Below are 20,871 nucleotides of genomic sequence, written 5' to 3'. Positions count from 1 at the left end.
GGGAACAAAGAGCACAGGGGGAACAAGAGGGAGACCAGCCCCAGGGAGACGGTGTTTACAACTGCCACTTCCGGAGACTCGACTTCCCTGGCAGACCTCCGCAGACTTTCGCTGGCCGCGGCCCCGCCCGGGCCCGGGCGGCCCCTTTCCTCCCGCCTCCGGCAGCCGACAGCTCCAGGATACGCACTCGGAGAACGCCGGGCTCCGATTGGAAGATCCGGGCCCGCGAAGCTGCGCGGCTTTGCTGGAAGGCGACCGGCGCATGCGCTGTTGCTGGGGAGCGGCGCGCTCGCGACCGCGCGCCGTTCCGCGCCTGGCGCGGACCCTCCCCCCTTCTACCTCCGCCTGAGGACCCCTCGGCCCACGTTCCAGTGTGGTGGTCTCAGTGTGAGGTGCCCGGGTCACCGTCCCAGAATCCCCAGAAAGCCGACTGAAAAGGCAGGTTTCTAAGCCCTAGCTCCTTTTCCCCGCCTACTGAATAAAAATCTTAAGAGGTCTGATCCCAGATGCTGCATTTTTAAGCTGGCTCCCCTGCTGATCCGTAGGGTCAGGACAGCCCCTCGGGGTCCGTGGTCTGGTGCCAGAACCGGGGGAAATTCCCTGGGCTCGCTTCTGCACCAATGATTGGTTTCCCGCTGTTCAGACCGCTATCCGCCTGCCGGACGCTTCTAGTCCCCTCCTCCCATCCCCATTGTATCCCAGCTGGTGGTTGTAAACGGGGACGCAAAATGCGGGCCAGCGCGCTGATGCAGCTGCAGCGCCTTTCGTTATAAATACTACGTAACGAGGTACCTCACGAAAAAGCCCTCAGAGCCTTAGCAAGTGCCCAGCTCCCTTTCCTACCCTCGTCCTCTTCCCCACCCCCGACACACACACATATACACACGCACCCCACGCACGCTTTCCTCGTTGATAATTTATACTTTGGTTTCTCCTGGTAGCCGCTGCCGCCTCAGGGAGATTGGAAAACCAAATCCTCTTTTGTTCCTTGGCTTTTGAAAGCCTGTTCCCCAAAGAACAATGCAAATTGGCGGGATATTGACTCAGGATTTAATCTTCGACACCACCTCCTCCTCCTCCCGAAAAGGTGTTTAATACAAAAAGAACCTTTTATGCCAAAATAGTGCCTTGTGGCTTGTAATTAACCTGAAACCAGGTGTAGGGGCCGTCTTTCCACTGTCTCCCTGGAATTAAAACCTCCTTGATTCCTGTAACACTGAAACTCTGAAACTTTAATTGGCTTGAGTTTAGTCATTTAGATTAGGAAAGGAGGCACATCCCGCTTCAATAGTTTAGTCAGAAAGAGGATAATTTCTTCAAAGAAAAGAGTGTATGGAAAGAAAAGAGCCCACTCTAACACTTAGAAACGAAATGGACAATTACAACAGACTAATGATATTAGGACTTTTTTTACTTTACAAGTTTTAAATAATATAAAATTTTTATTTGTGTTTTAGCAAAATCACAAAATTGAATATTGTACAGCAAGAAATGCCAAATGTACTATACTGCATACTTTTTTAAAATGAAAAAAATGGATGCAGCATGAAGACTTGCAATCTTCATTTACTTGTTCATTCAGCATTTATTGAATACAGACTATATACCCAGCCCAGAACTAGGTGGTAGAAATGCAGGATACATGATACAGGTGCAGTGGGAGGCAGAAGAGGGAAGTATAATATCAACCCTGAACAACCAGAAAGGCTTTATAGAGAACTTTGAGTTCAGTCTGGGAAGGTAGTTATAGATTCACCAAGTTAAAAGGAATTGGAAGACATGGAAGCTGCAAACAGGGCAGGAAACAGCAAGAGGCATTTGGAAAACTGAACAAAGCTCTGTGTGCGGTCTTGGGGTAGCGGATGTGGGGAGTAAGATGTCAGGCTGGAGAAGTAAGCAGAACCCAGATCACAGAGGGCCGTCTAGGTCATACTTAGTTTACCAAGCAACAGAGCTAAATGAAGGATGTTGAGCAGAAAAGTTCTAATAATTAAACAATAAATCAGACTGTTATCAAATACTTGGAGGTTTTCTGTGTTTTTCTAGTAGTTACAAGGTCAATTCTTTGTTGTCTCTTGTTTGCCTAACATGCCATACTACTTAGGAAAGCTGTACAGAAAGATGCTGTCTAGCCCACTTCTCTTTTAGCCTCGAGTCACAATTCTCATCTCATTCTTTCTCTTGAGATATTATTCGATCCACCACCCCCACTCTTCCAAAACAGATTTCACAGTCAATAATGACCTCATTACCAGATCCCAGGCTCCTTGAGTTCGCTGACACTTTGATCACTCTCAGATTTCTCTCCAGCATAGGTGAGACTCAGGGTTTAGGCAGCTCTCTGACCTCTTTGCTACTGCTCAGGGAACCATTATCACCTTGCCCCTTAAGGGGATACTTTCTCAGTTTTGTCCTCAACCTTCACCATTTACCACAGTAGCTTTCTTGGTGATGTCATCCATTCCTGCAAGTGTGAACTCTGGGTCCACAACTTTCAATTCTTTATGTCCACCTCACATACCATAATATCATAAGCTGAACTCTGATCTTGAATTTTTAACTCTCATTTGAACAGTGTCATTTTAATGTCTGTCAGTATTGAGTTCAATATATCTAAAACTTAATGATCTTTCTCAGCTTCTCACTGGAGCCCCACAAACTGCTCTACCTATTTATAAAACTTATAATCTCAGACACCCAAACAAAAAAAAACTTAGAGAATCTTTCTTCTCTCTCAGGCTCTCAATTTCTTCATCTGAGAATTACTAAATCCTACTTAACTTTGTCTCTTGTGGCCTTTCTATGCCTCCTACTAATCATCTTCATTTATTTGTTTCCTTATTGTTTCATATCCAGACACTTGTAATCAGGACTTTTGCTGTGGCTGACGCAAGTCACCCACCTCCTCCTTCTGTGCAAATTCTCAACATTTTTACAAGTTGACAACTAATATCTAGGGCATTTTTAAACCGGGAAATATGAGAGGAGAAGATCAAAAAATAGAAAAAAATCAAAAGCAGGCCTAAGGGCACATATGCACCTTTCTGACACTAAGGGAGTGTTATGAGCTGATTGTGTACATGTGAGCCACAGGGTTTTTTTGTTTGTTTGTTTTTTATTGCGGTACGCGGGCCTCTCACTGCTGTGGCCTCTCCCATTGCAGAGTACAGGCTCCGGACGCTCAGGCTCAGCGGCCATGGCTCACGGGCCCAGCCGCTGCGCTGCATGTGGGATCCTCCCGGACCGGGGCACGAACCCGTGTCCCCTGCCTCGGCAGGCGGACTCTAACCACTGCGCCACCAGGGAAGCCCCGCAGGGTTTTTTAACACCAGATAAGCCACATCCTTTTGACCCTAGTAACCTCTCCCAGAAGGTTCAAACACCAGGTGCTTGATTATTACGCTGCTTTGGTATCAGTTATTAGAACTGGGAGCCCTGCCATAATTGTTGCTCTTGGTGGCCCTGGTTCTTTGCTCCTTCAATCCCCATACTGTGTGCTACAACGGAAATGATCCTTCTGAAGCATAACTCTGATTACATTACCCTTCATTAATTCTTTTAACGGCTCCTCAGTCCTTACTGGATAAAACCCATACTTTTTCTCCATCCATCAAGGGCCCTTATTCTCGTCCCTACCTGCCTTTCCAGCCATACCTTCTCTTATCTCACAATAAATCTTCCCTCTCATTCACATTAGCAATAGAAAACACAAATAAATGTAATAAGAGGTAGATATGGACTTATATTAAAAGGTTTAAGATATATAGGCTAATATAAAAGATAACATTATTTATTAAACATATGTGCCAAGCACTAAGCTAAGTGGTTTCACATGTATTCTAATTTTTTTCAAAAATGCATATGTCTTTATCCTTTGTTCCGATAGTAAATACATGGTCACTTAAGTCAGGGCAATTTTTTTTTTTTTTTTTTTTGCAGTACGCAGGCCTCTCACTGTTGTGGCCTCTCCCGTTGCGGAGCACAGGCTCTGGACGCGCAGGCTCAGCGGCCACGGCTCACGGGCCCAGCTGCTCCGCGGCATGTGGGATCTTCCCAGACCGGGGCACGAACCCGTGTCCCCTGCATCGGCAGGCGGACTCCCAACCACTGCACCACCAGGGAAGCCCAAGTCAGGGCAATTTTAAAAGTAAAATTCTCCCCCAAGTCCTACCTTCCCAGTCTAGATTTAAAAACTGTTAGGAATGTATTACATTTCTAATATAACATTTTGATGCATAAATAAATACGTTTTAAAGAAGGCACATTTGTTCATTTATTTCTATATTTACGCAAGTGTGCATACACACAATAGTAGCAGACACTGCTTTTCCATTTCCTACACCATCCTTGCTGACAACCTTAATCTGTTTGCAGCAGTAATAGGTAGAACTTCAGGAGATGAATGGTCTGATCTATCCTATTTCCTCCTGCTAGCTACTGGATCTCCAAAGCTCCCTGGTAGCTAGGGTTGGCTGTGTTACCAGTTCTGAACAATGAAATGTAAGGGCACACCTACTGAGGTGAGAATAAAAAGAGCCTTGATTCTCCATGACACTCCTTAGTTTCTGATCCAATCCTGGACTTCCTTCTGACACAAACGATTAATGGTCTTAGAATTCAAGTCTGTGCTAGTCATGTTTTCTGTTATTTGAAGCCAGTGGTGTGCTGATTTCCTTGATGTATACTAAATACTGCCACTGTGGCTAATTTCAAGCAACCAACATGCAGTCTCTTGACTGCAGAGTTCAGAAGAAATATGTATATTTGGCTCTCAAGAGTCCTGTGGGAACCAGCTCCAGCACATCATTGCTATTGATAGGTAGATAAGTAGGTAGGTAGATAGATTTTTTTTTAACTTAACAATACAGCTTTAATACATTTCTATGTTAATATGAAAAAATATACCTTTTTATGGCTGTATTGTAATCCATTTTATGAATGCCCATAATTTATCCCATCATTTAAGTTGTTTCTGCTTTGTTTATTTACTTAAAAAATAAAAATAAAACACTGTCTCTAAAGGTATACTTTGCATATTTGTCTTTTTTTTTTTTTTGGCCGCGCCATGCAGCATGTGGGATCTTAGTTCCCCAACCAGGGATTAAACCCACGCCCTCTGCAGTGGAAGCGTGGAGTCTTAACCACTGGACTGCCAGGGAAGTCCCACATATTTGTCTTTTTCAAGTCATAGTATAAATACCTAGAATAGAAATTGATGGATAAAAGGATAAGCATTGAAAACCAAAATCGATATAATTACCTTTCCCTATGTTAAATACAGTAAGTCCCCTACATACGAACCTTCGAACCTTCAAGTTTCAAACTTTCAAAGATGCAAACATGCATCTGGTTCCAACAAGGAACCAGAACCTGTGCCATCAACGTCAGGCATGAGTGAAATTGCAGCTTGCCCTCCATCTCCTATTGTTGATGAGCCTTCAGCTCTACCATCTCCCACCTCCTCTCCCTCCTCCAGTCAGTAACTCTTCTTGCCTCTCCACTCAGTGCCAGCCCCTGTATGCCAGCTGTTGTGCTGTACGACTGTACTTTTCAAGGTACTGTACTATATGATTAAAAAACGTTTTCTTTATTTTTTGTGTTTTTTTATGTATTATTTGTGTGAAAAGTATTATAAACCTATTAGAGTACAGTACTATATAGCTGATTGTGTTAGTTGGGTACCTAGGCTAACTTTGTTGAACTTACAAACAAATTGGGCTTACGAATGCGCTCTTGGAATGGAACTCATTCATGTGTAGGGGACTTACTATAATAGTGGGACTAGACATACTTTCCTGTATTTTTGTTAGACAATTCGGGGACCAAATAAAAATAACCTTGTTGCTTGCTCCAGTTGACACTTTTTCCTGGAAGATAAGGCTGTGAACTTACTAAACAGATTACTTATGAAGGCTAACAGTTTATTTACCAAGAAATTATTCAAAACCATTCCCTTGGGGCTTCCCAAGGCTTTACCAAGAAATTATTCAACACCATTGCCTTGGGGCTTCCCACTGCGGCGCAGTGGTTGAGAGTCCGCCTGCCGATGCAGGGGACACGGGTTCCTGCCCCGGTCCGGGAAGATCCCACATGCCGTGGAGCGGCTGGGCCCGTGAGCCACGGCCGCTGAGGCTGCGCATCTGGAGTCTGTGCTCCACAACGGGAGAGGCCACAACAGTGAGGGGCCCGCGTACTATACTACAGAAAAAAAAAAAAAAACAACAAAATATTGCCTTGCTGTGCCCACCAATCTAAGGCTGTTGTATCATAAACTCTGCCTAATCCCAAACATTTCACTGACTTGCTTCTCTCCCTAAAACCCTAAAAATAACTGGCCCTAATTTTTCATTTTGAGTCACTACTAAGGCTCAGTCAAGGTAGTGTTCTTCCTTACTACAGTAATTCTAATAAACTTAACAGTTTTTATGATGAGCTTTTAAGGAGTCAACATTTGAGAGCTGTACTTTAATTTTTTATACATAGTACCAGGTTACTTTTCAGAAAGAGTATCAATTTAAAGAAATATCAACATTGTATGAGAGTATCTACTTCTCTCTGCCCTTGCCAGCAGTAGATATTTTTGCGGTATTGAAACGTTTCCAATCTGATAAGCAAAAAGTGATATGCCATTGTTCTAATGTTCTTTTAATTTGCATTTATCTGATTACTGATGAAGTTTAGTAACATCCAGAAATGCCACTTTTATCTTATGTAACTAGATGCATTAACTCACTAATACACCACTACTGCCATCAGAATTTAGAAAGTTTGTACCAAGTCTAAGAACTTAATTCATAACCTTAAAATGAATAATTATAAAGCTGCAGCCAAGTCATTGTAGATAAGGTAGCATCCTTTAAAGAAATTTAAATGAAATATTTAATTTAAACATTGAGCCTATTTATTATTATTCCTGGCCAATCTAAAAAGCACAATTTGAAAGTAGAAATGTTAAGGAGTGGGAGTGAGGGCAATAATGAAAGAAAGGAACCAAAGTCAGTTTGTATAACAGTGTGAAGTAATTATTCCAATATGACTAGTGGTGTTCTTGCAAATTATGGGCAATAGGAATGTGTTTTTCTTTTGCTTGTAAATTTAAACTAGCATTCTCCAATATTTATCCTTAAGTGATATGAATGATATCTATTTCTAGTCCCATATTTACTCACTCAATAGACTTCCAAAAAAAATAAAGAAGCTATGTGCATTTCTCTCTAGTGGGAAGTTCTGAAAGAGGTCCAGATTTCTTAACCTGCGTGGGACTGCTAGACTATCCTCTTTGGTTAGAAGTTAGGATTTCCCAAAAGGAAAAAGGAAGCCCTCTGGCCTCAATCTGAAGACTGAGGAGAGAAGAACTGAGGGAGTACGTAGTGGACCTCTAAGTTTATAACTTAGTGGGCGTCTTTGTCTCCAGCTTTGTAAAAAGGCACATTTAATGTATAGTCTTAAATGTTATAACTCTCACTAGAGAACAGCTTTATAGTTGGAGTTGTAGATGGAAGGAAGGTCCAATTAATGAAGCGAAGCTAGGCCTACCCCCATATTACCCTCTTCTTGCCTTCCGTAGAATCCCTTGTAGAGATGTCCGCATTGATGAAGGAGGAAAGTGCAGTTAATGAGCTCCAGGTCGTGAGCAACTCAAAGGAACACAGAAGCATTGAGGGGCTCACTAGCAGAGAAGCAGCGGCCAACTCAGAAGCAACTGTAAGACAAACCCCTCCCCTTTTAAAAAAATATACTTGAGAAGGATGGCTCTTTAAGAGGACTGAAAGTTTGGGAGATATCTATCTATACATATACTTATAGATAGATATGCTTATAGATAGATATACAGATATGTATACACACATATATCTATATGTCTGCATTTTCTATTCAGATCAATGTATCTATTTGTCTATGTCCCAATATCACCATGTTTTAATTATTATACCTTTATAGTACATTTTTAACGTCTAGGCCATCTCATTTTTCAAAACTTTCTATGCATTTAATTAATTAAGATTTGTTAACAAATATTTACTGAACGCTTACTATTTGCTAGATGTTGTAGGTTATAAAAATATAAAAGCAAACAACACACACAAAAATCTCTGCTCTCACGGAGCTTACATTTTAGTGAGGGGACACAGGGGAAACCAACATAATCCCTATCAATGAGTTACACCCTCATGAGACCAAGCATGCTTTCTTGTCCCTATGTTAAATAATACTGACACCAAGCAAAAATAATGTATTTGCTCCAGAAAATACCTATTCCTGTAAGATAATGCTGTGAACTAAAAAGTTTATTTATCAAGACCAAAAGCTTTCTCATTTAAGACTTGCCTCAAGACCTTTCTCCACACTTCGCCCAACAATTTAACCATCCCAGGGCGTTCCTTGCTAGCAAAACCCTTTAAAACCTCCCTAAAGAAGAGCCTTCCCTAATTTCCTCATTGTGAGTTACTTTGGAGGTGAGTTTAGGTAAGATAAGAAGGAAAGCTAGACACTCAGAGCTTTTAGCATGAGTTCAAAAGTCTTTTTTTAAAATGTTTTATATGTAAATATACAAGTTTACTTATAATTTTTTAAAGTCCATGTAATATTACTGATAAATAGATGATTCTTTGGATATATTAGTCGTAACACCTTTAGCTTAAAACAACTTTGTCCTCTCTCTGACTTTCTCACAATAAAAATGTTAGCTAAATATATATATATATATTACATATTTTTTTAATACATGCCTTGGGTTTAGTTTCTCATGATTTAAACCTTTTAAATTTATACATTAATTCTATGGGCCCAGTAAGTTATTATTTCCATGGATGGTTTAAGATTACAAACATAAGGGAATTCCCTGGGGGTCCAGTGGTTAGGACTCTGCGCTTTCACTGCTGTGGGCCCGGGGGTAGGTCCCTGGTCTGGGAACTAGGATCCTGCAGGCTGTGCCATGCAGCCAAAAAAGAAAAAAGATTACAAACATAAAACTGTGTTTGGCTAAATGAAATTGCAGTAATGGATATTTTTTTCTTTTTCTTTTTTTTTTTTGGCTGTGCAGGGTCTTTGTTGCTGTGCACAGGCTTTCTCTAGTTGCAGTGAGTGGGGCTACTCTTTGTTGTGGTGCACCGGCTTCTCATTGCGGTGGCTTTTCTTGTTGTAGAGCATGGGCTGTAGGCACACGGGCTTCAGTAGTTGCAGCATGTGGGCTCAGCAGTTGCAGCATGTGGGCCCCAGAGCACGCAGGCTTCCGTAGTTGCAGTGCGTGGGCTCTAGCGTGCATAGGCTTCAGTAGTTGTGGTGCACGGGGTCAGTAGTTGTGGCTCGGAGGCTCTCAAGCACAGGCTCAGTAGTTGCGGCACACAGGCTTAGCTGCTCTGTGGCATGTGGGATCTTCCCAGACCAGGAATCGAACCTGTGTCCCTTGCATCGGCAGGAAGATTCCCAACCATTGCACCACCAGGGAAATTCCAGTAATGGATATTTTTAAAGGATATAATCTCATGGATTCTTACAATACTGTGCGTGATAAGGATTCAATGAGTTAACACAAATTGTAATTTCCAGATTTTTAAGTCAATCTTAAGACCTTAAATTTATATTAAAATAAGTTTGTTAACAAATATACTGTGGTTACTCAAATAATTTTTATGTAAAAAAGACCACTAAAGATAATTTTAAACTACTCTTGATCCTAATTTTTATATATGGAATGGCTATAGAATAGCAATAGCAAGATGTGCAAATGTTTTTAAATTATTATATACACACATATATAATTCTGCCTACTTAAAATGTATTAACGTAGTATAATCTATATATCTATACCTATATCCATGCTCAGTGGAAAAAATTAGCAAGATAGTTCTTGGTTTCCTACCTTCTAATTTCTCTTATGTTTTAAAAATCCAAAATTTGTAATAATGAGAATCATTAAACAGAAAGAGGAGTATGCAATCAAAACCATAAATATGGCATGCCTGTTTGTTGTTTAAGGATATTGTTGCAGTATATAAAGATGTTATATTCAACAACATATATACATTGCTCTGTTAATGCTAAATATATTTTAAAGTTAGTTAAAACCATTAATTTAATCATCTATTAGTGTACAGTAAGTTCCCTACATACGAACCTTCAAGTTGCGAACTTTCAAAGATGCGAACACGCATTCCATCAACATCAGGCATGGGTGAAACTGCAGCTTGCCCTCCATCTCCTATTGCTGATGATCCTTCAGCTCTACCATCTCCCACCGCCTGTCCCTCCTCCAGTCAGTAACTCTTCTTGCCTGTTCACTTGATGCCAGCCCCTGTATGCCAGCTGTTGTACTGTACAACTGTACTTTTCAAGGTACTGTACAGTATGATTAAAAATGTTTTCTTTATTTCTTGTGTTTGCTTGTTTTCTATGTATTATTTGTGTGAAAAGTATGGTAAACGTATTACAGTACAGTACTATATAGCCGATTGTGTTAGTTGGGTACCTAGGCTAACTTTGTTGGGACTTACGAACAAACGGGACTTACGAACACACTCTCAGAGAAGAATTCGTTCGTGTGTAGGAGACTTACTGTATTTATATATTTGTATATGTCTAAGTGCATGCATAAAAAGGTATACAAAGATAAATTCAAAAAGTTTATTTAAAATAAGAGCAATAATAAAAGACAAAGTTGAGATCCTATGTATTCTTTAGTGTTAATTTTAATATGGATGGAAAACAAAAAGTAATTAGAATCTGATTTTTTTTCCCTGTAAAGTAACCTGATGATTTTGGCTCAAATAAATAAAAGTTCTTTTTTATTCCCAAAATAGTCTAATTCTCTAGACTTTTGGCATATTTCTGAATCATTTTGACAAGAAGTTAAAAAAGAAGTTAAGTTCAGGAATTCCCTAGCAGTCCAGTGGTTAGGGCTCCACACTTTCACTGCCAAGGGCACGGGTTCAATCCCTGCGGGGAACTAAGATCCCACAAGCTGCGCGGTGTGGCCAAAAAGAAAAGTTAAGTTTCTAATAACATTATTACATATTGTTGTGTATTTCCTATTTATTACCTGTAACTATTTCTTGACTTTGAATAAGATACCTCATGTTTGTATCTTATCTCCTCTGACAACTCTTCTTGATTTTTTCTGTCCCAAATTCAGAATAGTCAGACTGTTAAGCTTTCTTGTAAATCAAAACTTTCTTCAAGTTTACTGGAATAGCCACCAGCACAGCCAAAGACTTAAAAAAGAAAAATAGTAAAAATACTTAGGCTTGTTTGACATTCTCCAAATTTTAATCAACTTAAAACTGTTGTGAGAACTCTTTATCAAATTTAGGATAAAAACAAAATTATAAAAAATTTTCAGTAACCAAGAACTTCTTATGCACAAGTCATCAATTTGATATCATTACTCTGCTCCAAATCTATGCTTTTCTGCCCTGATTCATGATACCAGTGCTGGTCCCCACAATCATATCTCTGTGGCCAGCAAATGAAATGTTATGGTTTTTCAGTGGAATGACACTGCATGGCCACAGCTGCAGGAAGACATTTTTCCTTTAGGCTGTAGATCTCCATTATCATTCTCCAACAGAGGAGCTCCAGCTTTATTCTCAGGCTATTCTTTCTCTTCTTAACGCTACTTTAGATCAGGTCCAGCCAACTTACATCCTCTGGCGGCAGCTGGCCACTTCTACTGACTGATCCAGGCTGCCCACACTCTCCAGCAATGGTGAACCAATTCTACAGACCACTCTAGTGAGTTTCTTCACTCCTGGCAGCCTGAGTGGCTGTGTATGTGGTAGGTATGTCCTCTTTGAAGAGGTCTGAATCTCAGCCTTGGGGGAGTGTTTGGTGAGAGGAGGTTCTTCGCCTAGTCTCCAGTACTTTTATTGCTTATTCCTCCTCAACCTAGAGGTAGGAGCTGCTTTTTGTCACCTGATATTCTAGATCCCTTAGACTCTTCTTTTATCTCTATCTCCTATTAGTTATTAATTATTTTTATTAAATTTTCCCTGTTCAAAAAACTGATGTAGTTTCTGTCTCTCGTCTAGTCCCTGACTGACATATCTCAGAAATATACTTTTGATCATGTCCAAAGACTGGTAAAATAAATATCTCCAAAAAGTTTTTATTTCTAGGCTATTAAGTTCCAATGTCTCTGTCAATCAGGGACCATGATAATACACTTTGTGATACAAATCAAAAAGCCTTGGAGTCTCCTTTCTTTTCATAATATGCTTCAGTCACTGTAAAAAAGAGACACTATAGCAAAATTCTAGAATGATGATCCTTAGAACCACTTCTTTTAAGCAGAGAGATTTAACTCATTTAAATTACTGGAAAACTGTACTGACCAAAAATGACAAGATCAGGAGGAGACAGCTTCCACCTAGGACTCTTAGATCAAGAAGATGACTGCATGAAGTAGATAGTTTCCAACCAAGACTTGTGAAATAAGCTCTAAAGTCACATGGAGTCACAGACTGCCATGTGTCAATAAGCATGCTTTTGCTACTTGCCAAGCTGTTTTCTTTCCTCTTGGTTGCCTTAAGATTTTGGATTATTAACTATGATATTTACAAGATCTTTAATCTTAACAATGCTTTTTGCATCCCTAGTCACTCCTTGGTAAAAGTCTAATGCTTGGCTACAATTTTGTTGTGATTTGGCTAAAACACAAAATCAAATAAACTCTTGAGTTTATATTCTCTCTCCTTGGGGTGCCATTCATTTTCCTTTTATATTAGCTCCCTATAATAAATCAGTTGATTTCCTGGGTAACTGGATTCAACCACTAAGTGACTTTTTTTCAGAGTAACACGACAGGTCAGACAGCCAGAAATGCCCTATCATGTTCCCCCTCTAAAGAAAGAACACTTGGGGACTGTGTAATAAGTCATTTGACTGGCCTTTGTCCCTAGTTCTTAGGAGATAATCTCTAAACCCTTAAAACCTACTGGGTGATAGGGGAGTCTTTGTTATTCGTGGTGGACTCCTCAGACCAAACCAGACAGTTTATGCTAATGAGGTGACTCAGATGGGGGCCAGACCACAAGGACAAACCACGTGATTAGAGGGTTGGGACTGTGAGCCATGTGATATCAGCTTGACCTCTGGGGAAGAAAGAGAGCCTGAAGTTTAAGTTCAACCAGATGCGTAATGATGAAATCAATCATGCCTAAGTAATGAAACTTCAATAAAAACTCTGGACACTAAAGCTCAGGTGAGCTTCCCTGGTTGGCCATACTCATTGAGTATTTTCACACTTTGATGCTGGAAAGGTAACACATCCCTGAGGATGATAGGAACTTCATGTTTGAAACTCTCCCTGACTTCATCCTATGTGTCTCTTCTTTTGGCTGGTTCTAATTTGTAGCCTTTTGCTATAATAAAACTGTAACCATAAGTGTAGCACTTTTACTAAATTCTGTGAGTCTTTTTAGTGAGTTATCAAACCTGAGGGTGGTCATGGGAAACCCTGAATTTGCAGGCAACTGGTCAAAAGTGAGGGTCACCCTGGGGACCCCCACAATTTTGGCTAGTATCTGAATTGAGAGCAGTTTTATGGAGGACTCTATTCTCAGAATTTTCAGCTTGACAAACTTATTACAGGAAACTTTTGTAGGAGCTAGCCTTTGTAACCAATAGAAATAGAGCTTGAAAAGGGTTTAAAAACAGATGGAGCATATTCAAAGACTATATCACTTTTATAAGAAAAGAACGCTAGTGCACTTAACCCCAAGCTCTTTCCCTTGAACCAACTAATGATCTCTTTATTACAAATATAATTTCCTGACACCAACAATACTTATATAATGTTGAAAAACATTACCGTACCATTTGACAACTCCATAGAGATATTATCACAAAAAATATACCATTGGTTGTCCTCTTGCTACTGGTATTAAATTTGTGGCACAAAAACTGACTGCTACTAGCAGATTGAGTAGAGATAAGTTATCTTGGTTAATTGATGCCTGCTTTCAAGATAGATTCCAATATCACCCAGGTTTCATTTTAGCCCACAAAATTCCCTTCACAGAAAAAAAAAATCTTTAAACAATTTATTCAACATAGGAAAACTTGGATTTGATTTGAGTTCAAATCAAATATCAGCTATTATGATATAATAGCTTTGGATCAGTGGACTCAGTAAAGCAAGAATTTTGAAGCAAGTCTTGATGAGCTAGCAGTTTTGATAAACAAATTAGTTAGTTCACGTTATATTCCCCAACCAGAAGCCAATATTTTTGCTTTGTTATTATTTAACACAGGGACTTGAGAATTATGTCCCTGAATATTTACCAGATGCGTAATGATGAAAACTGAATATTTGGGGGACTGAAAACTGAATATTTGGGGGACTGCCTTCTTCTATACCCAAGGCTTTTCATTTTATGCTTTCCAAGAGGTCTGAAAAGTAGGAGTAATCCTACATGCTTATGGTTCAGAAAATAGTAAAACTAGATAAGGTGTCTAAGACTATGGAACTCCTCACCTAAAATTTCATGAGGTTGGACAAACAATGGTTCAAAAGAGTCATTAGATGTTGTATTGGCTTCTTGAAGGAGAGCATGTGCTAAGGGAAATAATGTTGTACTTAGATTTCTGCAGATTTCTCTGGGATCTTTAATAGTACTAAAAAGATCTGGAAAAAACAAATATCATGAGACTAAATAATCTGGCTAATACCCAAATCTCTGGTTCTGAGAGCTCTTCGTATTTGAAATGGAAACTATTCTATTAATTTAATCTTTATCCAAATTAGGTTAGCATTTGTTTGTGTCACCCTGCTCAAATGCAAAAGTCAAGAATCTTAAGGCAGTTGAGCAGTCACTCTGCCTACTGATGAACTTCCACCAAAAACAAACAAACAAACAAAACAAGAACAGTTGACACTTGTAGAAGTTAGAACAACTAATATCAGAAGTTACACTCAGTCACCGCATATCAAACATGGTGTGGATCCGGTTTGATTATGTCCCCAAATGATAATACTCCTCCACATTAGCCTAGAGAATGATAAAAGAGGGGGACTGGGAATTTAAACCAACATAATTCTCAAGTCCCTGTGTTAAATAATAACAAAGCAAAAATATTGGCTTCTGGTTGGGGAATATAACGTGAACTAACTAATTTGTTTATCAAAACTGCTAGCTCATCAAGACTTGCTTCAAAATTCTTGCTTTACTGAGTCCACTGATCCAAAGCTATTATATCATAAACTCTGCTCACCCTCAACCAGTTCCCCAGCTTGCAAGACCTGTCTTTAAATTGCCCAGCCCAGGTCCTAAATCTCTATAAATGCCTCTCCCTAATTTCCTCATTTGGAGGCACCCCTTAGACACTGTCAGGGTGATGCTTTCCCTTAAGTAAAAGCAAACTAAATTTAGCTTTTTTGATCAATGTGTTTTCTGTGTGCATGTGTGTGTTTTCTGTTAGAAGGGGTCAACAGTTGATGCAAGCAATAAACAAGTAAGTAAAAAATATATAGCATGCCAGATGAGGATAAGTGCCGTGAAAAAATAAGCAAAGAAGTGGGGAAGGAAATGCATGTGGGTGGTGGCGGGTAGGTCGGGTGTTCTAATTTTAGATCAGGTAATCAGGGAAGGCCTCCCTAAGTGGATAACATTTGAGCAAAGACCTGTAGGCGTTGAGGGAGTAAGCATGCAGCTATTTAGAGAAAGAGCATTCCAGAAAGAGGGACTAGCAATTGCAAAGGGTGTGAGGCAGGAACTTGCCTGGAATGTTGAAAAAGTAACAAGGAGGCCAGTATGGCTAGAGAAGAGAGAGCAAATGGCAGAGAGATTGGATATGGGGAATAAAAGCTAATGGGAGGGAAAGAGTTTGTATAGGGCCTTTTCTTTAAATGACATGGGCAACCATTCAGGTGAACTTTACAATCAGTTTCTCAAGGAATTACTAGAAATGTTTAGATAATCGACATTTTTATGGTATTGAATCCTCCCATCCAAGAATATATCTCTCCATTTATTCTAGATTTTCTTTTATATCCTTCAGTAAACCCTATACAGTTTTGCCCCATGAATCTTATAAATTTGTGTTAAATTTATTACTAGGCTTTTTAAAATATATATATATATATATATATATATATATATATATATATTTTTTTTTTTTTTTTTTTTTTTGGCTGTGCCGGGTTCTAGTTGCCGCACGCTGGATCTTGTTGTGGCATGCGGGATGTTTAGTTGCAGGATGCAGGATCCTTTTTTTAGTTGCAGCACGCAGACTCTTAGTTGAGGCATGTGGGATCTAGTTCCCTGACCAGGGATCGAACCCAGGCCCCCTGCATTGGGAGCACGGAGTCTTACCCACTGCACCACCAGGAAAATCCCTATTACTAGGTTTTAAAGGTTTGTTTTTGTTTGTTTGCTTGTTTTTTATTGGAGTATAATTGCTTTACAATGTTGTGTTAGTCTCTGCTGTACAATGAAGTGAATCAGCTATATGTATACCTATATCCCCTACCTGTTGGACCTCCCTCCCATCCCCCCATCCCACCCATCTAGGTCGTCACAGAACACCAAGCTGAGCTTCCTGCACTTTACAGCATGTTCCTGCTAGCTATCTATTTTACACACGGTAGTGTTTATATGTCAATCTTAATCTCCCAATTTGTCCCACCCTCTCCTTCTCCCTCCGTATCCACATGTCCATTCTCTACATCTGTGTCTATTCCTGCCCTGGAAATAGGTTCATCTGTACCATTTTCTAGATTCCACATGTATGCATTAATACATGATAATTGTTTTTCTCTTTCTGGTTTACTTCAGTCTGTATGACAGACTCTAGGTCCGTCCACATCTCTACAAATGACCCAATTTCCTTCCTTTTTACAGCTGAGTAATATTCCATTGTATATATGTACCACACCTTCTTTAACCATTCATCTGTTATTGGACATTTAGGTTGTTTCCATGTCCTGGCATTGTAAGTAGTGCTGCAATGAAAACTGGGGTACATGTGTCCTTTTGAGTTATTGTTTTCTCAGGGTGTATGCCCAGTAGTGGGATTGCTGGGTCATATGGTAGTTCTATTTGTAGTTTTTTAAGGAACCTCCATACTGTTCTCCACAGTGGCTGTATCAATTACATTCCCACCAACAGTGCACGAGGGTTCCCTTTTCTCCACACCCTCTCCAGCATTTATTGTTTGTAGGATTTTTGATGATGGCCATCCTGACCTCATTGTAGTTTTGATTTGCATTTCTCTAATAATTAGTGATGCTGAGCACCTTTCACGTGCCCCTTGGCCATCTGTATGTGAAAGGTTTGTTTTTGTTTGGATTAGTGTTTTGCTTTGGGGGTTTTCCCTCCAGTACATTCTCTAACTGGACCACATCTCAGTTACTACTGTTACTCTAAGCTCAACTACTACTCTGACCTCTATCAAGACAGGTTAGTTTTGCCTATTTTCACCTTTATGTAATTATTAGGATATTTTTTAAAACTACTAATTTTTAATATATTCCTCTTAAAGACAGTTAAGACAGTTCAGAATTAATTCTAACATCCATTTAGCACATTTTCTTGGCATATTTTGGTAATAGTTATAGTGTCTCCAAATAGTGACAATTTTTTCTCTTCAGTCTTGGTAGTTATAACTTACTTCTGTTACCTAGCTTACTGCATTGGATAGAATTCTCAGGACAATTTGAATAAATCAGGCCATTAATGTGAAATAATTCTTACATTTAATCCCTTTAAATATAATTCTGACTGATTAGATTAGAAATTGTTTTATATTAAGAAGGTATCTTTCTCTCACTAATTTCCTTTTTTTTTTAACCAAAAGTCTATTTTTGCATCTGTAGAGAGCACTATAAGTAGTATATTGAACAAGAAAACTAGTGGGATGTGATCAAAATGCACCTATACGTTGTTTCCCATGGTCTCTTTAACATGTATTCAAAGGGCAAGGTTTATTGCTTCCCCTTGGAAGAAACTCAAGTTTCACTATTTTTTTTTTTTTTGGCTGCAGCGCAGCTTGTAGGATCTTAGTTCCCTGACCAGGGATTGAACCTGGGCCCTCAGCAGTGAAAGTGCACAATGACTGCCAGAGAATTCCCAAGTTTGACTATTCTGATTACTCTTAGGTGATTGGAAGTCCAGACATCATTGTAGGAGGCAAAATGTATTTTTAATTCAGTAATTAGAATGTCTTGTCCAATATATGAATCGAAATATACTAACGCTTCAATCTGCATTCAAAGGTGAGATTTCTCCACCCACACACTTTTAGGTGGGCCTGGTTTCAGGTGGGATGCCTGTTTTTATGGAAGGAAATAAAGTCAATCTCTTCTCTCTTTTCCACTCACTCCCTTGGAGGAGGAAGTGAAAGGGAAATAGACAACTTATACTTAACTTCTACTATTGTAAGATGACCTCATATTCTCTGAGCCTAGAAAATTTGCTTGTGAGTAAATTTTAAAATAAAATATCACAAACATATAGAGAGGCGCATACATGACACAGCTCAATGAAATTTTGCAAAATGAGATTATCCATGTAACTAGGACCCAAATCAAGAAACGGACTATTGCCGGACTCCAGAATTCTCTCTTGTACCACCTTTCAGCCACATGCTTACTCTAAATTCAACCACTATGCTGACCTCTATTAATATGGGTTAGTTTTGCCTATTTTTTGACTTCTCTGTAAATGGCATTATAGAAATGTAATATTTTATATCTCATTTCTTTCACTCAACATCTGTGAGATTCATTCGTATCATCTGTGAGTAAGTCATTCTTTCACTTACTACTGGATAATATTCCATTGTCTGAATATACCACATTTACTTGTCCATTCTACACTTGGGAAGCCTTCAGTCTGGGCTAATACAAATAATTCTGCTATAAACATCTTGTACATGTCTTTGATATACAAAAGTCTATAATTTTGTTAGGCACATACCTATGATTGGAATTGCTGGATCAAAGGGACCATCAAATGTTTAAAGCTATCTTTTTCTGCATTGAGACTTTTGTGAACACTTCCTGAGGCTCCTTGCTGCTATCCTCCGTCTACAACTCCCATGACATGGGCAACAGAATGGTCTGCCGCTCTCCACTCAGCTCCTGGGTTTCCAACGGTATTCCATATGGTTTCTCTTTTGGAGTCTTGTTGCTCTTTGCATGAGTCTTCTTGGTCAGGAGTCAACAAGGCTCCAGTCTGCCCCACCTTCTCTGTTCCCCCACCAGAGGGAGGTATGTTCGTTCTCTAAGAGATCTTATTAAAGCCCCTGACTTGGGAATCGGGAGGAACCTTCTACCTCTGCTGCTTGGGGCATTTGAGACACAAAATATACCTTAAATTTTCTCTAAAAAAATCTCTTCAGAATTGTTCTTGAATCCCCCCCCACCCTGTATCTGGTTCTTTTTAATGTTCTTAGAGTGGGAATGGGATCCAAGATGAGTTATCATTCGTTTGAAAATCTGAGGATTGATCTGTCTCATGACTCACTTTGAAATTAATACATCATTGCTCAGTACCTCAGTCAAGTATCATATTTCAAGTATAATATCCTACCACATAATCACTTTTTCCACTTTTCCTTATTAATATGTTATTTAAGTATTGTCTAGGGACTTCCTTGGTGGTGCAGTGGTTAAGAATCTGCCTGCCGGGCTTCCCTGGTGGCGCAGTGGTTGAGAGTCCGCCTGCCGATGCAGGGGACACAGGTTCGTGCCCCGGTCTGGGAAGATCCCACATGCCGTGGAGCGGCTGGGCCCGTGAGCCATGGCCGCTGAGCCTGCACGTCCGGAGCCTGTGCTCCGCAACTGGAGAGGCCACAACAGTGAGAGGCCCACGTACCGCAAAAAAGAAAAAAAAAAAAAAAAAGAATCTGCCTGCCAATGCAGGGAACACGGGTTCGATCCCTGCTCCAGGAAGATCCCACATGCTGCAGAGTAAGTAAGCCCGTGCACCACAGCTAGTGAGCCTGCACTCTAGAGCCCGTGCACCACAACTACTGAAGCCCATGAGCTACAGCTACCAAGCCCATGTGCCACAACTACTGAAGCCTGCGCGCCTAGAGCCCGTGCTCTGCAACAAGAGAAGCCACTGCAATGAGAAGCCTGCTCACCACAACGAAGAGTAGACCCTGATCACCACAACTAGAGAAAGCCCGGGTGCAGCAACAAAGACCCAATGCAGCCATAAACAAATAAATAAATTTATTTTTTAAAATATATTGTCTAACACTGAGTCATCTCTGCAATTCTGAAACTACTTGATCATCACGTTCAAGTTTGTATTTATTGTATTTGTAATAACTGTTGGATTTGAGTTGCCATTTTTTCTTGAATTGAAGTGTAGCTGATTTACAATGCTGTGTTAGTTTCTGGTGTACAGCAAAGTGATTCAGTTATTCTTTTTCATATTCTTTTCCATTATGGTTTATTACAGGATATTGAATATAGTTCTTATGCTATACAATAGGACCTTGTTTATCTAGTCTATATATAATAGTTTGCATTTGCTAGTCCCAAACTCCCAGTCTATCCCTCTCCCACTTCCCCTCCCACTTGGCAACCACAAGTCTGTTCTCTATGTCTGTGAGTCTGTTTCTGTTTCATAGAGAAGTTCATTTGTGTCATATTTTAGATCTCACATATACCTGATATCATATGGTATTTGTCTTTCTTGTTCTGACTTACTTCACTTAGGGTGGTGATCTCTAGGTCCATCCGTGTAGCTGCCAATGGCATTATTTCATTCTTTTTTGTGGCTGAGTAATATTCCATTGTACACACGTACACATCTTCTTTATCCATTCATCTGTGGATGGTCATTTAGGTTATTTCCATGTCTTGGCTATCGTGAATAGTACTGTTATGAACATAAGGGTGTATGTATCTTTTTGAATTAT

This window comes from Phocoena sinus, chromosome 6 (assembly GCF_008692025.1).
Source record: "Phocoena sinus isolate mPhoSin1 chromosome 6, mPhoSin1.pri, whole genome shotgun sequence".
NCBI classification, from domain to species: domain Eukaryota; kingdom Metazoa; phylum Chordata; class Mammalia; order Artiodactyla; family Phocoenidae; genus Phocoena; species Phocoena sinus.
Note: the sequence above shows the minus strand (reverse complement) of the source record.